This window comes from Herpailurus yagouaroundi, unplaced genomic scaffold, assembly GCF_014898765.1.
Source record: "Herpailurus yagouaroundi ecotype Mexico unplaced genomic scaffold, PumYag 77, whole genome shotgun sequence".
Taxonomy (NCBI): domain Eukaryota; kingdom Metazoa; phylum Chordata; class Mammalia; order Carnivora; family Felidae; genus Herpailurus; species Herpailurus yagouaroundi.
The window spans coordinates 91,700,971-91,718,567 of record NW_024412388.1 but is presented as its reverse complement, the minus strand read 5'-3'; the positions used below and the strand labels follow the sequence as shown (position 1 = coordinate 91,718,567).

At 39.4% G+C, this 17,597-nt stretch overlaps 1 long non-coding RNA gene across 3 annotated transcripts; it reads left to right on the top strand.

The window, feature by feature from the left end:
• The first annotated feature begins 404 nt into the window (after nt 1–404).
• Nucleotides 405–14,441, top strand: LOC121018656 (uncharacterized). 3 transcript variants are annotated; one of them, XR_005785272.1, is made up of 3 exons: nt 405–536; nt 13,976–14,030; nt 14,227–14,441. It is a non-coding gene; the product is annotated as an uncharacterized LOC121018656 (long non-coding RNA). The 3 variants fall into 3 exon arrangements; XR_005785274.1 differs by lacking the exon at nt 405–536 and adding an exon at nt 7,242–7,586; XR_005785269.1 differs by lacking the exon at nt 405–536 and adding an exon at nt 12,259–12,520 and having other exon boundaries at nt 14,227–14,440.
• The last annotated feature ends 3,156 nt before the right edge of the window (nt 14,442–17,597 follow it).

Sequence of the window (17,597 nt, the reverse complement as noted above, 5' to 3'; positions counted from 1 at the left end):
GAGAAGTGTGTCAGTCCTACAGGGTATTAAATGAAATGTATAATAGAGGATGACATGTGTTTTTATTAGAGGATATTGGAAGTGCAAAAGCAGCCCTTTGGGTGGGGGTAGTGCGTGGGCAAGGGTGAGTATGAGCAGGAGTTAACCAAGAGGAAGATGGAAGGGAAGGGGCTTCCTCCAGAGTAGCCAGCGGGTTTGAAATACAAAGTGAATGAAATAGCACGACAGCTTATAGAACCACAAGGGAAAAAGCAGGTATCACGGGAATTAAACTCTGATCCTGTTCCCTGTCTTCTCAGTATCTCACCAACCTTTATTTCTTCTTTTCTGGGTTACCGATTTTCAGCCGATTTGTTTTCTACCATTTTGTTTCTGACAGTGTCACCTGCATCTGTGGTTCTCCTGCCTCTCTGCTCTTTGGCTGCTCCCCTTTCCCCCGGTGTCTCCTTACATGTAGGATATAACCAAGAAATCCGCCTTTGGTCTTCTTGAGGTTTTGCTTTGTCATGCCTTCGTGGAGTACTTCATTTACTTCTGTGAGTACAAGTAGCACAGAGTGTTGATTTCCAAATCTCTATCACTAGATCTGAGCACATCCAAGCTCAGCGTATTAGCTGCCTCCTGGATATATCCAAAAAGGTGTTCTACATGTACTTCAGCTCCAACAGAAACTTATCTTAACCCCCTCTGTCCAAAACAAAATTTGTTCGGTTTCCTATAATCTTAGTTTGCGTTGGCAACATCATTGTTTAAATAGCCTCTAATCTAAGGGTGCCTGGGCGGCTCAGTTGATTTCAGCTCAGATCATGATCTCCCAGTTCATGGGTTCAAACCCTACATCAGGTTCCATGCTGGCAGTGTGGAGCCTGCTTAGGATTCTCTCTCTCTCTCTCTCTCTGTCTGTCTCTCTCTCTCTCTCTGCCATGTCTATGCTCTCTCTCTTTCTCAAAATAAAGAAAATAAACTTTAAAAATCAATCAATCAGTAAATAAATAGCCTCTAGCCTAGAATCTTCTGTGTCATCCTCAAATCCTGTCTCACTTCTACCATATCACTTCCTAAAAGTTTTTCAGATGATCCCACCAAGTTTTCAATTACTAGTAAGTTAGACTTTTATCTCCTTCCTGCTTGTATTTCTAAAATGAACTCCCTGACACCAAGGATTGTTCTTACTGCTTCTGGAATTATCTCCTACCTTTCCCTCAAAACAATAACACCAAGATCAACAACAAGAAAATTGATCACGTTCTTCCTACAACATTAAGCACAACTGTCTCACGGAGTATTCCTTTACAATTTTCTTTCAGACGTCTGATTACAGCAAAGAGAGCCAGAATATTATATTTGATGTTGGTATGACCTTATGCTTGTGTGGCACTTGATAATCACCTTTGTTTTTCTTTTTTCTTTTTTTTGAGAGAAAGGATGAGCAGATCTCGGAGACAAAACCTTCACAGGGAAAAACATCTAGCCAGAGTTCAACAAGAATATTTTGCTTTTATAGTTATTTTAGGAATCCCCCAGACCAGATTTCTCTTCCCTTTCTGAGCTAAGCTCTCCTTTTATTCTTTCAGTTTCAGGGAGATGGGCATAGAAAAGAGACACACACCAGTTAAAATTTTTTCTTTGTATTTAGCCTCCTTTTTTTCTCTCTCTCTCTCCAAGACAATGCTGAACAACATGGCTACAGTATTGCAGTACTTTAATTCTCTGATCAAAGGTGGGATGACTTCAGCAGGGCCTCTGAACTGAAGTGGGGTGGATATTCAATCCACAGCCTGATAAATGGGCATGATCAGGCAATGGCAGACTAACAGCCTTTATTAACCCCCTGGAAGAATCTACATGCTTGGGTGATGTCCCAACACAATTCTCTAGTTTCATTTTAGTAGAGTCACAGTGACAGCCAGTGTTTCCACTGGAAGCAAGTGGCTTTCTATTCACTATTATAAGTATTAAAAAACAAGAAAGTACAGTTTATGGTTAAGAAACTTTCTTCTAGGATTTTTCCCCCAAATAGTACACGTTTTCTTTCCTTGATGCATTATCTGTATAGTTTGTCTTTGGAAAAGGAGGCATAAATCTTGGTGTAGCTTGCTTAATGGTCACAGTTTGTTACCATTTATTTCCCTCTGCTAAGAAAGAAAACAATTTCTATTTGCATGGAGTGTCAGGATTCTTCAGGCCATCAGACTCAGGATGGTTCACACTGATACCTTCCATTTTACTGGGTGATACACGTGTGCCATTTTGGACCAGGATGTCAATCTTCCTTGTAACAGAATTACTGATTTAAAATCATGATATTTAAATTAAATAATCAATACTATGGACAGTACATGGATTTTAACAAAAATCTTCAGGATAGTAGATGAAAAATCTGAAATTTAGAGAACCACTGCCTTAGTGGGAAAAGTAAAACTTTCTGTAGCCCAGCATCCTAGGTTGGAATCCCAGGTTTTAGCCCCAACATGAACAATCACCGAATCCTATTTATTAGTTATTATTCTGCAGTTTCTCTCCCAGTTCTTCTTTCTTATGCTGTTTGTTTTCTTCCTTCCTCCTAGTTCCCACAGGGAAAAAAAAAAGTACACATCTGGCTCCAACCTACTTTCTGATTCTTATCTTCCACCAAAAAATTCAGTTAAAGTGGGAATTTCCTATTTTTTAAGGGTGACTGTATCCACACTGATGTCGGACTTACTAGCAGTTACTTGCCTGGTGTGCTGATGGCCCTCTGTCAACTCGCCATCACTTCCTCTGTAAGGCAGAGGGGAAGCCAGGAAATGCTTTTTCCAGAATTCCTTTCCCTGAATGGATATAGGATAGTTTGCCAAGAAAAAAACACTAATACAAGAGTAGGAAGGCATAAGGGAAGGCGAAGTCATTATGTTCCAAGCACAGTGGCAGCCAGGCATTGAGATTCAATGAGCAGGATTCCCCACCCCCAGCCCAGCACACTTGTGAGAACTCCCCCATCTCCATCTAATGCTGGTGGCTTTCTTGACCTTTGATCCCAGTTTTTCCCTTGGTTGTCTAAGCCTCTGGTTCCTATGCTAAACATTTCATACCTGATATATATCAAGTGGCCTTTGCTTTTTAGACTGACACCTAACTGACCCACTTGATATGTTTTTTCTCTTACAAAGCCCTCTCTCTAAGTCTTACCCATCAATCAAAGTCCCAGCTTAAATCCTACCTTTCAGAAAATTCTTTTTCTCCTTCTCTCTGAATTAGAGATTTCCTTTCTTCTTCCAAACTTTCTGCTTTTCTAACTTACTTCCCTTCCTTTCTTTTTTCTTTCTATCTCTCTGTGTCTTTCTGTCTGTTTCTCTATTCTCCCTGTCTCGGTATTCCTGTCTCTGTCTTCTCTTTCTTTCTCCTTTTTCTTAACTTCCTTCTTTTCCCTTCCTTCCCTTCTCTTCTTTTTCTTCTTTAAATGCTTTTTGAGCAGCTACCCTTGGGCTGCTTATCTATTATTGCATAACAAACCACCTCAAAGTCAGCACTATAAAATAATGGGGCTATTTCATCATGTACACAGATTTTTTATGAGTCAGGAATTTGGAGAGGGCACAGAGGATTACTTGTCTCTTGCCACTACTATGAGAGCCTCATGTGGGAAGACTCAGAGAGCTGAACAATCTGGAAACTCTCTCACTCAAATGTCTGGTCTTAGCTGGGCCGATCTCCATGTATCTCAAATTTTCTTATATCATGGCAAGTGAGTTCTGAGAAAGAACATCCCAAGAATTAGAGTCAAGAAGCTGAATATTCTAAGAGAACTAGGAGGATGCTTTTGGCTTTTTGTTTCTTAGCTTTAGAAGTCACATAGGATCACTTTTGCTATACCCTATGGTTAAGCAGACACAAGTCCGTCTAGATCTAAGACGTGGGGACAATGACCCCATTTATTGATGAGGAAGAATCAAAGATTTATGGTGCCATGTTTTAAAATGCTTATACTGTTACAGCAAATACTTGGCACCCAGAAAGAGACAAGCAACATGTGCTCGGGGAATCAGAAAAGACAATTTATTTCGCACCAGTGCCGGCCCAACAGAGTCACCTCCAAAGGCTGATCCCCGAGCCCTGGCGCTGGTTTCCTTTTATGGGTGGGATTGCAGGGGCTCAAAGGAAAAAAAAAAAGGCAGGGGAGGGGGGCACTTATCGCTTGTGCTATGTGGGCAGTTGGAGGATGCAGGAGGCAAGCAATATTACAGAAGCCAAAAGCATGCAAGGGGAGTATCTGGCCTTGGACATCTGGCTGGTCCCTTTTTTTATCTGCTTTTGCCAGATTTCCTTCTCAGTACATATATACCAAGTCCCAGTGAGATTCTATGCTTAAAAAAAAAAGATGAAAAATACACTGTCTCTTTATTTCCTCAGGGTACTTTGTTGGTTTGTTTGTAACCATGCAGCAAAACCTTTAATAACATTTTGGACAGGTTTAGCTATGACTGAAACTGGTCATTTCTAAACTTAAGTTGGGTGAATGGCAAGAGTGCAGCATAATACCATCATTGGACACTGTCAACACAAGTTTGAAGAATGAATGGCCACCTCTTCTTCAGATGTAGGTCCTGGGGCAGTTGACACTGGATGCTGCAGTCAGAAACACGTGGCCATGTCCCTGCTGCGTTTCTGGAGGGCTGAGCCTCTGCTACTCAGGGGGTGTCCTCTCTATGCTGGATCTTGTCCTTTATCTTCTTTCTTTAAAATTTTTATATTTATTTATTTCTGAGAGAGAGACAGAGAGAGAGATACAGCGTGGGGAAGGGGCAGAGAGACTGGGGGGGGGGAGGTGGTGACCCAGAATCTGAAGCAGGCTCCAGGCTCTGAGCTGCCAGCACAGAGCCTGATGTGGGGCTCAAACTCACCAACCAGTGAGATGATGACCTGAGCCAAAGTCAGATGTTTAATTGACTGAGCCACCCAGGCTTCCCATTGTCCTTTATCTTTTTGATGGTGATACTGGGCTCCACCTCCAGGGCAATGGTCTCTACAGTCTGGACTACTGACTGACTAAATGCACTAACATTTTACATTAACAATTTCTTTTTTTGTGTGTAGTTGTGCATCCGTGGAGATTTTTCTTAAAACATGCATCTTATTGTATGTTGCATTGTTATTTTTATATCTAGCATATTTTTCTTGTTAGCATTTTCAGGATATTTAAGTGAATTTTGTACATATGATAGTGGCTGACAGAGTGTCATGTCCCCAGTATGATTTTCACAGACATTAATTGAGTTGGATTTTCTCTGTATATAATAAGAATTTTAAATGTTAAATGTTTCATGGAAATGGCTCTAAATGGTTCACACAATGTTGGTCAGTATCAAATTCTTCAGTTATATTTAGTAACTCTCACAGAAATGGTACAGGTTTATTGCAAACCCATTTCTTCCACAAAGCATAGTGAGCCCTTGTACAACACTGTGCTAGCCACAAGCATAAGCCACAGCCTCGGCAGACATAGATCCTGCCTTCCCAGAGCATACAATGTGAAGAGAGGTACAGATAAGGAACCTTTGGTTATTTATCACCTGTGTTTATTTATAATGCCAGATTGGTAAAGTTCATGTGCACGCGGAACAAAGGAAAGGTGGCAACCAGCTTGAACACAGAGAGGAAAACTTTCAAGGGTGAATGTTATGAAAGTGGGGAGATAGGTAGGAGGCATGAGTATGACTCAGGGATTCAGATAGGACAAGGCATTCCAGACAGAATGAACAGCTTTCATCGTGAGTAACATGGAGCTGGAAGAGTTCATGCAACTTTTGAGTTCAGTAGAGAAGCAGGAAATGGGGATATGACAGCAAGAGATAAGGCTTAAGAGGGAAACATTAGGGGTGCCTGGGTGGCTCAGTCAGTTGAGCGTCCGACTTCAGCTCAGGTCATGATCTCACAGCTCGTGAGTTCGAGCCCCGTGTCAGGCTCTGTGTTGACAGCTCAGAGCCTGGAGCCTGCTTGGGATTCTGTGTCTCCCTCTCTCTCTGCCCCTAACCCACTCACATTCTGTCTCTGTGTCTCTCACAAATAAATAAACATTAAAAGAACTTAAGAGGGAAACATTAAATTTATAATATAAGCTAAGTTTGATTTTTCTTCTGAAGGAAATGGGGATAAGCAGTGAACTAACAGAATCAGAATTATGTTTAGGAACATAGAACAGGTAATGAAAGGCACCCTACAGGGAGAGCTTTGAAAAGGCCAAGAAGTGATAATAGCCTGATTTTTGTAAGCAACACTGAAGATGGAGAAATTTGAATTGGTTTAAAATTTTTTTTTTAATTTTTTTAATGTTTATTTATTTTTGAGAGAGAGAGAGAGACAGAGACAGAGTGTGAACAGGGAGGGGCAGAAAAAGAGAGGGAGACACAGAATCCAAAGCAGGCTCCAGGCTCTGAGCTGTCAGCACAGTGCCTGATGCAGGGCTTGAACTCACAAACTAGGAGATCATGACCTGAGCTGAAGTCGGATGCCCAACCGGCTGAGCCACCTAGGCGCCCCTAAAAAATATTTAGAATATAATATCAGTAGAAACTGGTGACTGAATCTGTATAACAAACAAATAAATTAAAGCAAAGAACCAAGGATGACTCCAAGATTTTTCTGAGTTGAAGAACTCATTATATGGCAGTGTCAGTCATTGAGAATCAGTGTTGGAGGAAGAAGTTTGGAGGGAAGAAGTGGTTCAATGTGGTATATTATGGTAGACACAATACTGGGACCCCAAAGAGGGCCACATCCTGATTGCCAAAAAGGACTTTGCAGATGCAAATAAATTAAAGATTTTGAGGGGGCACCTCAGTGGCTTAGTTGATTAAGCATCTGACTCTTGGTTTCAGCTCAGGTCATGATCTCAGGGTTGGTGGATTTGAGTCCCGCATTGGGCTCTGTGCTGACAGTGTGGAACCTGATTTGGATTCTCTTTATCTCCTTCTCTCTCTGCCCCTCCCTCACCCTCTCTCTCCCAAAATAAATAAATAAACTTAAAAAAATATATAAAGTAAGGACCTTGAGATGAAGAGATTTTCCTGGACAGTACGGGTTGGCCCTATGTAATCATAAGAAGAAGGAGGCAGAAAAGTCAGAGTCAGAGAAGGAGATACAATGATGGAAGCAGAAGTTGGAGTGGTGTGAGAAAAAGCTGGAGGCCAGGAAAGGTAAGGAAATAAATTCTCTCCTATAGCTCCCAGAAAGAACACACAGCCTTGTGGACACACTGAGTTTAGGACTTCTGACCTCCAGAACTGTAAAAGAATAAATCTGTGTCATTTTAGGCTGCTGCATTTGGGATAATTTGTTACAAGAGCCATAGAAAAGTAATACAGGCAAGAGTTTTATGCTCTGTGGGATATTCGACTCAGAGGTCTGGTAAGCAATTGGACAGATCTGTCTGATGCTCAGGAGAGAGGGGAAGACCGGGGCATTGAGAATGGAGAAGCACCAACATTGAATTGGTGCTGGAAGCGAGGTGCCTGGCAGAGAATCCATGGATGGGAGTGAAGAGAAGAGTTCCCCAAATAGAATATAGGGCAACCCTAACCTTTAGGGATGGATAACAACAAAGGAAACTGGTAAGTAGCCTATAAAGTAGAAAGAGTGTAAGAAGAGTGAGAGTCAGGGCAAAATGAAGAAAGAAAATATTTTAACTGTGGGGATTTGATTATTAGTGTCAAATGCCACTAAGAGACATTAGCTCAAAGAAGTTTAAGTAACATATGTATTGAAAAGTGACAACTGGATAGGAAGGAACCATGAGGAGAGAGGTTAAAAAAGGAAGCAAGAGAAAATGCCCTGAGCTCCCAGTCCCTTAGAAAGGAGATACTGTACTCGAGTGGAGTTGGGGAGGTGGTGGCTGGGCAGGAGCAGACCTGTCTTTCTCTGGGATGGAAGAAGATGTGGGGACAACAGCAAAGTGGAATGCAGAACAGTGCCCTAGAAAAGGCAGAAAAATCCTTTTTCACTCTGCTCTGATCCCTTTTGATACTTGTCATGATGGCTACTGATTGTATAAAGTTTGATGCATGTAATAAGGAGTAAGTGATTTATGGAAATTTCTAATTTAAATATTCAAAGAAAAGCATGCTAATTTATTTGGGAGAAAAAATCAACAAGACACGTAGAAGTCTCCAAACAATAGAATGGTTTAAATTACTTAATTGGACTCTGGATGGGGTTCACAAGGTCATAGAAATTTGTAACAAACACACACACAAAACAAAACAAAACCAGTGTTACACTAAATGTAATGGAAAAAATAACTTAAACAGGAATATAACTCTGGTGGACTGGGAAATCATGAAATGTTTTAGTTCAACACTCATGAGAAAAGGTAAGGTGATGTTTTAAACAATTGAGAGCATTCAATTTAATCAGTCCCTTATCAAATATGTATTAATCGCCTATTATCTGCCAGTAACTGCCAAATAAGGAAGGGTAAAATATTAGGAAATAGAGGATATGAGTGCTATAGTATTTATTATTTATCTCCCACTGAAACTGTGATTGACTATGTAAGTAACATCCTTACCACATCCTTATCTTGGTTACACAGATTTTAAGAGTTGGTTTAAATGATGGAATGTTTTATTTATTGAGCCATAAAGCAAAAGGAATTATGCTACAAAACAGAAAGACACACACACACACACACACACACACACACACACACACACACACAATAGTTTAGATTACCTTAAAGACAGGTAAGCAAACAGGTGCAAAACAGGCAATTTTACTTATGTGCAGCAGGTATGTATCTGTGTATCTGTGTATGTATGCATGTATCTCTGTCTCTATATAGATAGATACATATATTAAACATGAAAGAATGTTCATGACCTGTTTGGTATAAATTGGTATAATCAAAGTTTCTCTTATAAAACTAATCTTTTCTAAATATTTTATTTGATCAATCCACATCTATAAGTATTACATAAAAGAGAGACCAACCTGTGAAATATACTGTCAAGCATCAGAGATTAAATTGGTTTGTTCTGTGATTCTGTAAAGTGCACACAAGAGAAATGATATGGAAGTGTTTAGGGAGGTGAATGATAATGGGAGGGTCTTGGCAGTTTGCTCTGGAGAGCGGTGAAGCAAAGCTAAAGGGAAGATTCAGAAGCTCTCTAGCATAAGAAAATAAAAGAAAGTAATCAAAAGTTGAATATTTTTCCCTTGGCAAAATAAGCAGTTTCACTGAATCCTTCCTGAAATAATTGTAAGTTGGAAATAGGTGAACTTGAGTCATGGTAATCAATTGAAGGGAATTAAATGTGTCATCTTGATGACCAACAAAAATGAGAAGAGATAATGCATGAATTTAGCTAGTTTTAGAAACTGGATCAAAGCTCATGGTCTGAATAAAACAACAACGACAAAAATGAATCATCTTTAAATGAGAACTTGTTATATTTATTGGTATAAATATGCATTCTCTACGTATACAAACACATTTCTATAAAAGTTGATAATGTCTTTTAATTCTTTGGTGATATTTTACATATAACAGAGCCCTTATCTTTACAGTTAATACTGTATAATCAGAACACATAAAATAGAATTTTTATCCTTGATTTACAAATTCTCCCCATAAAAAGCACTCAAATAAATAAACCCAATTTTGCAGGTAATCTTGGAATTCTATTTAGCAAATGACGCATAAGAAATTTATTTTGCCAATTTTCATGGAGTGACTCTCCTGACGATTTCTCTTAGACCTAAAAATTCTTAAGAACAAAAGTTCTCTTCGGCCTTAGCAGACTGTCCCACCAATGGCCTTTTGCACAGGAAGGAGAAATGAGGAAGAGAAATTGTTAGGAGTGCTACCCTTATAATCAAATGTGGCTTTGGAAAAAAAAAAACCCTCAGAAAGTAACCCTTATCCTTGGGAAATAATGACTACTTTACCTGAGTGGGCTAATGCCTGGAAGGAAGCCTTTGGATAATGAGTTCTACTAGAGGGGTATCTGCTCAGCTTTTATCAAGGAGGCAGATGATGAGATAGGGAGCTGAAGCCTAGTTGAATGAATATAAGCTCTATGCTGGAAACTAGGTCAGATGTATTGTTTCCATTTGAAATAAGGCGCTCTCAAGAACCAGAAATTTTTTGGGAGAATGCCTAGAAATGTACAGCAAGTAGACATATTTCTGACGAATTTTGCAGCCCCTTTGAAGCTGGCCTGCCTTGACCTCCATTAGCAATAGCCACACAATGATGCAGAGACACAGACGTTTTGGAATTTGCTCTTTTAAACCAATCCAAGTGTTGTTTTTTCTTTTGCGGCTATAACAATGGTTGTGGTCTGAGAGGTATAAGCACTATTACACATACTGTGTTCTATGTTAGCAAGTGTTAAACAATGAATATTATAATGGGAGATATATATTTAAGAATGCCTACAGGCCCTTATCTTTCCACTCCACGGTGTGGAATGGTTTATTTTTAATTATTTGAAAGCAAACCTTGGCTAATCAGAATTCTTTAAGTTTTTTTCACACTAAATTTACCACATACTTTCCATTTAAATAATTTTTCATCTATCTGGGCTTAAAAACTATGAGTATTTTTCTTAAGTGTGAAAAGTTATTACCCTGTAGACTAATTAGACAGCCATCCTTAGCTTTCCTAAATGAGTTTAGAAAAAAGAGGACCCATAGTGACAAATACAAATTTGGAGATAGTTCAGTTTAAAGTGGAAGTTTTATTGGAAATGATGTCATTGAAAGGAAGCATTACTTAGAAATAGATTCTTATATTAAGTCTGTCTTTGTGGCAAAGGTACTTATATGCATTCTATAATGGCGTCTCTTTTTCTTTTCCTATAATGTTCATTAAGGTTTGTTTCAATAAAACATTTCCTACTCTCTAAACTCATTTGTTAAGGATAGCAGATTCATTTGCTAATGTTTGTGTTAACTCTTATGATTCCATTGCTCAAGAGTTGAAAACCTAACAGGGTTTGAAAACTTTAGGTATATATGGTTCTTTCTCAATGTTTTTATGGAAATATAGGTAGCATTCTATGTGACATGAATTGCTGATGATTGAAAATTTATTTTAAAACTGGAGTGGAAGTAAGAAATTGAGAGGACATGTGGAAGAATTTTTTTAATAAAAAATATGAGCTTTTATGAGATCAATATGATTACACAATGGTAGCTATAGTAATAGTAATAACAATATCTACTCTGAGCACTGAGGTCAACAGAATTAGTTAAGCGTTTATAGAAGAAATGTATAGGAATGTAAGTCAGGATGGTTTCTTTGATCTGAAATTGAGCAAATGTATTCTAACATCTTTTCTCAGTGTTGAAAGCAGCAGGCCTAACTACATGCTGGAGAAAAATATTTCACTAGTTTTCCACAGACAGCCTTCACCAGGGCGCTATCAAAGCCAAACTCAAAACTGTGTGGTCAGGCTTTAAAAGCATCATTGCTACATGACAAAAAGTCTTTCATAAATGCCAAATGTACCATGGTTTAACCACTTACCAAGTGGCCTTCTGTAGTGTAATGCAACATTAATCATATCAAACAGAGAAAAGAATTCAGAGCTAAACCTGTCTTTTTATGTGTCAATTGAAATACTTGGCTTGATTTAATTAGTCTCAGTTGCTTTTGATGGAAGGCTAGGGAGATCGTGAGGAAGTTGCCTGGTACATTATTAATTCTCCACATCTTTATTGTCGTGCCAACCCTATTTATCCCATTTCGAATTCTCCATGTCCCCTTCCCTGGCAGTGACAGCTGTTAGGGCTGTTGTGGCCACTTTTTTTTTTTTTTCCTTTCCCGTTAAGAGGGCAAGCAAGCAGTTGCTGTTCTTTCCAATGCCCAGTAAAGGAGCAGTGGGAGCCTAGTGGCTGAGCGGTCCCCTCTCAGTGTGTCAGGGGTCTCTCCTTCGGGAAGTGATCAAGTCCTGCTCACTCAAGAAGCTGGACTTTGACATTGTTCTTTGACTTGACAACCTAAAATCCTTCTCTGCTTTCCTGGATGAGCCTGTAATGGCCTCTTTCTAAAATCAAAACATTGACTGTTACTTACACATTCAATCACAGGGTGTCACATTTGAGCAGCAGTGTTTTCCTCCCAGAATTCTGTGGATGCCCTTGCCCATTCATGTTCTGCTTATTGCATTCCTGCACATATCCATGGTGTGTGTGTCTGTACAAATTTGAAGAATGATCACTTGCAGGTAACCATGATGGATCAAGATACTACATGGCACTCTCACGCCTAGAATAATAATTTTTCTTCCAGTTTCAATAAAAATCTGTGATTTTCTTATGTAAGTGAAATTTTCATGCTTCTCACATTTTTATTTTATTGACTTCCAGCTCCAGATTTCTCTTTTACTGAGGTACCCTCCCCATCAATTGCAAACTGTCAACCAAGTTTACACAATATTGCCTTCCTTCCATCACTGAGTCCCATTCAACTAAATACATCATACAGAAACATCAGAACTAGGAAGAATCACCATGGACAAATAATATTAAGGCAGAGTTGGTTTGTGTTATTTTGTTTTTGTTTGTTTGTTTGTGTTTTTTTGGCCCACCTTAAGGGTTATTCCAAATGAGCTAGATTAAAATGACTAGTGCTGAGACATGTCTTTTCAAAAATAACCTCTGCAACTGGGAGAATATAATTCATGCTTTTGTCAGACTTACACTCAAGTATTTATTTTGTCAAGATGTATGATTCAAAGTTGGATAGTGCTTTTTTAAAATATATTTTTATCATTATTTTCAAACTTTGTGAAGTGGTTCTCATTGAGTTTATTTACATAATTCCTTAAGCCATGATTATTACGTAAGTAAGTCTTTTGATTTTTAAATATTTTTAAAATTTTTATTCTTTTTTGGAAAGAGCACAAGTGAGGGAGGAGCAGAGTGAGAGGGAGGGACAGAATCCCAGGCAGGCTCCATGCTCGGCTCAGAGCCCAATGTGAGGTTCCATCTCACATCGGTGAGGTCATGACCTGAGCCAAAATCAAGTCAGATGCTTAACCAGCTGAGCCACCCAGGCACCCCTGGAAATAAGACTTTTGAATCCTCATATGAATGCTGAATGAACCAAGCCTCATAAGGGTCAAATAACTTGCTCATGTGAGAGGCAGAGATGGAATTTTCATCCAGATTTTTGACTAAGAATAATATTTTCCCCATTATATTCTAGCTTCTGATTTTGTTCAGACCATATTTTTGGTGATGTTTCTTTAAATAATCATGAGGGAAAAAGACTAACAAGAGTGGGTTTTGTTGTGGTTCCAGACTTAAATTGTTTTACATATTTACTCCCAACAATGTAAAGTTTAAGATTTCCGCATTAAACATTTGGAGAAATAGGGGCGCCTGGGTGGCTCTGTCGGTTAAGCATGCGACTTCGGCTCAGGTCATGATCTCATAGTTCGTGAGTTCGAGCCCCGCGTCGGACTCCGTGCTGACAGCTCAGAGCCTGGAGCCTGCTTCACATTCTGTGTCTCCCTCTTTCTCTGCCCCTTCCCTGCTCATGCTCTGTCTCTGTCTCAAAAATAAATAAACAGTAAAAAAAAAAAAACAAACAAACATTTGGAGAAATAGATAGGTAAGTGTGATAGTGAGGACCTTGACATTAATGCCGCATAAGGAAAAATTATGAGGTTGGGATGTTTAATTGATAGAATGAAAGACAAAGATACATGATATTTGTTAGAAATATTTAAAGAGCTGTAATGTATAAGACAGGGCTGTATTTTGTTTCTATTGGAGGGAAACACAGGACCCTTTGGAGAAATAAAAGGAAATGGATCCACATGCAAATATTTACATAGATGTAAATGATAAGAAGAAAGATAATTAGATAGATAGATAGATAGATAGATACATACATACATACATACATACATACATACATATTACAGGAAATATTCAGGCAGGAGACTCATAGAGGAATTTTATTGCTTTGTTGTTTTTTTTTTTTCAGAGGAAATCACCCATATCTGAGTTCATTAGAATGAAGAATTAAAGTACTTTTCCAGGTAGGAGGAGCAAATATTGGTGAACAATCATGTCTATGAGAAATTCATTGTAGAATCTTGTTTTTAAGTTGTTATTGTATTCATTTTCTTTGATTACCAATGTTGTTGGTCTTTAATACTAGTTTTCTTCACATGTTTTGAAATTTTGGTTTTCAGACTCATCTAAGGTTTTGATATGTTTTTCTCTTTGTCTGAGCTTGTCACCAGGGACTCACTAACGAGCCACAATAACCCAGTTTTCTAGCCCTGCTTACAAGTGCTGATTGCCACCAGAGACTAAGGTCAAATGCCAGAAGCCACAAACTCCAAACAAGCCTCCATGACCCAATTTTTGACTGGTTTGATCCAGTTCAGACTCTGTGCTAACCCTCCAGATGACCGGGGGATTATTACCACCTGCAGTAAAACCTTGGATCTCGAGTAACTTGTTCTGCAAGTGTTCCACAACATGAGCAAACATTTCTAATAAATTTTAACTTGATAAATGAGCAGTGTTTTGCAATAGTAATAGTATGTGCTGCTGAACATCACATGATCACAGCTGAGCCAATGGTTCTTCTGTCTCTCTCTCTCTCTCTCTCTCTCTATGGGATTGTGGATGATTGTCTTCCATGCTTGGACACTTGGTCTCAGGCCATGCTTTTTGACAGAAATGAGTGATTTTTCAGAACATTAGAAGGTGCCCACAACTGGCACTAGTGTATTTTTTGTCACTTCATATCCATTCTGTTACCCTATGTCTTTTGATTGGAGCATTGAGTCCATTGACGTTTAGAGGGAGCACTGAAAGATATGAATTTATTGTCACTATGTTTCTTGTAGAGTTGGAGTTTTTGGTGGTGTTCTCTGGTCCTATCTAGTCTTTGCTGCTTTTCTTCTTTTTTTTTCTTTTTTTTCTCTGTCTTTTCTCCCCTCAGAGAGTCCCCCTTAAAATTTCTTGTAAGGCTGGTTTAGTGGTCACTAAAGGTCACTCCTTTAATTTTTGTTTGTCTGGGAAACTTTTTATCTCTCCTTCTATTTTGAATGACAGCCTTGCTGGATAAAGAATTCTTGGATGCATATTTTTCCGATTTAGCACATTGAATATATCCTGCCACACCTTTCTGCCCTGCCAAGATCTGTCTTCCCTTGTAGGTTAAGGACTTTTTTTCCCTCTTTCTGCTTTCATGATTCTTTCCTTGCCTGAGTATTTTGTGCATTTGACTCTGATATGCCTTGTTGATGGTCGGTTTTTGTTGAATCTAATGGGAGTTCTCTGTGCTTCCTGGATTTTGATGTCTGTGTCTTTCCCCAGGTTAGGAAAATTTTCCACTATAATTTGCTCACATGACCCTTCTACCCCTTTTTCTCTCTCTTCATCTTCTGGGACCCCTGTAATTCTGATGTTCCTTTTTAATGACTCACTGATTTCTCTAATTCTTAAATGGTGCTCTTTTGCCTTAGTCTCCCTCTTTTTTTTTCTGCATCATTATTCTCCATAAGTTTGTCCTCTATATTGCTGATTTGCTGCTCTGCCTCATTCGTCGAATGCAATCCATTCGAGATTGCAGCTCAGTTATAGCATTTTTTATATCATCCTGACTGGCTTTTACTTCTTTTATCTCTGTAGAAAGGGATTCTAACCTATTTTTGACTCCAGCTAGTATTCTTATTATCATGATGCTAAATTCTGGTTCAGACATCTTGCTTGTATCTGTGTTGATTAAGTCCCTGGCTGTCATTTCTTCCTGCTCTTTCTTTTGGGGTGAATTCCTTCATTGTGTCATTTTTAAGGGAGAAAAGGAATTAATAAAGTAAAAAATAAAATTAAAAAATTAAAAACAACACACACACACAAATCGAGTAAATGATGCTAGATCCTAGGTATGTTTTGGTATGGGTGTTGAAAGGAGCTTGATAGATTAGAGAAAAAAGGGAAGAAAAAAAAAGGAAAACGTTTGAAAATTTGAAAAAATGAATACAATGAAATAGAATAAAATGAAATGATGGAAGTAAAATAGAACTTGAAAAATTTACCAAAAAAATAAAAAATATAGTAGAAAAAAATTAAAGACATATTTTTAATAAAAATTGAAAATAAAAATAAGTTTTTTCTCTTTCTGTATTCAAGAAAAGCAATGAAAAAAAAGAAAATTGAATAGATGGACCAGCGAACAGACTGAAATACAACTGAAATTACTTTGTTTTCCCCCTAGAAGTCAAATCATGAAGCGGTTTACAGTCCGTAAACTGAGCACATGGAGAGACTTCTGTTCCTGAAGAGCGAGGTTGGCAGTTGGGCAGGGCTTAGTGTAATGGCTCCGTTCTCCACTAGATGGCGCTGCTTAGCCTACTGGGGTAGATTATCCTGGTTGTTGTAGGTGTGTATGCGCATGAACGCGGGGGTTGAAAATGGCGTCACTCAGATACCCAGTTGCGGAACTCTGTTCTCCCTGATCTATAATGGCACACACTTTGTCTCTGGCTTCTGTCCACTCCCCATTTTTACCCTGTCTGTGACCAAGCCCTAGGCAGCACCTCCCTCCTGAGTTTCATCTCAGATGTGGCTGTTTTTCCCGACCCCTTATTTCTGAGGGACTGTGGCTTTGACCGTTCTGCTCCTCTGCAGGAGGGTCTCACCGAGCACTGCCGGGTGCCGACTGCGCCCAGGAACGTTCGCAAGACCGTGCTGCTGCCAATGCCCGGAGACTATTGCTGGGTACTAGCCTGCCCCAGAAAAAGTTCACACAATTGTGTAGCAGCAGCATTTCAAGGTTTATGGAAAATCGCAACACACCTCTGGTACCAGGCTGCACCCTTTACCACCTTGTTCCAGCACCAGTGAATGTGGTTGTTCTTCTGGGTCCACTGGGGCCTTTGCCTTGACACAGCCTCTGCCAGATATCCTCCCAGCAGGGGAACTGCCTCTCCCCATGTGGCCTGAAGATCCCCAGACTACACTCTGCTCCTGAGGATTCACCCTTCTCAGCAGAGCACCACCAGGTATCAGCTGCAGAGTTTTAGATTCTGTGCTCCTCCTGTATAGAGACTTAATGGAATTTAAACCCTCTCCTTTCTCCTTCCTTTTTAGTACAGTCCCTGCAGCTGTTTCCACTTTTCCACTTTCTCTCCAGCTGCTTTTGGGGGGGGGTGTTTTTCTCATACTCTGCTCCCCACCCACCCTCCATCCTCTCTTTGCAAGCAAAAATAGCTCCCTGCCTTCTGTAGCTTCCCTCTCCCCCAGTTCACCACTCTGTGCCATGTACCTGCTGAGTTCTGTGGTTCAGGTTGTGCAGATTGTTGTGTTAATCCCCAAATCAGTTTTCTGGGAGTGCAGGATAGTTTAGTGTTGATCTGGCTGCATTTCATGGACGCAAGACACAAAAAACTTCCATGCTGTTCCACCATCTTGGCTCTCCCCCTATTTTTTGTCACTTCAAATTACCTATGGACGGTCCTTTGCTTTTCCACACAAGAGTAAGTTTAGGAATGCTTTGCTTCATTCTAAGTAAGGGTGTCTGCAGGTAGAGACCCTTTCCTCTGCTGTCTTATTGTCAGTTACATTAAATACAGTATATGACAAGAGTT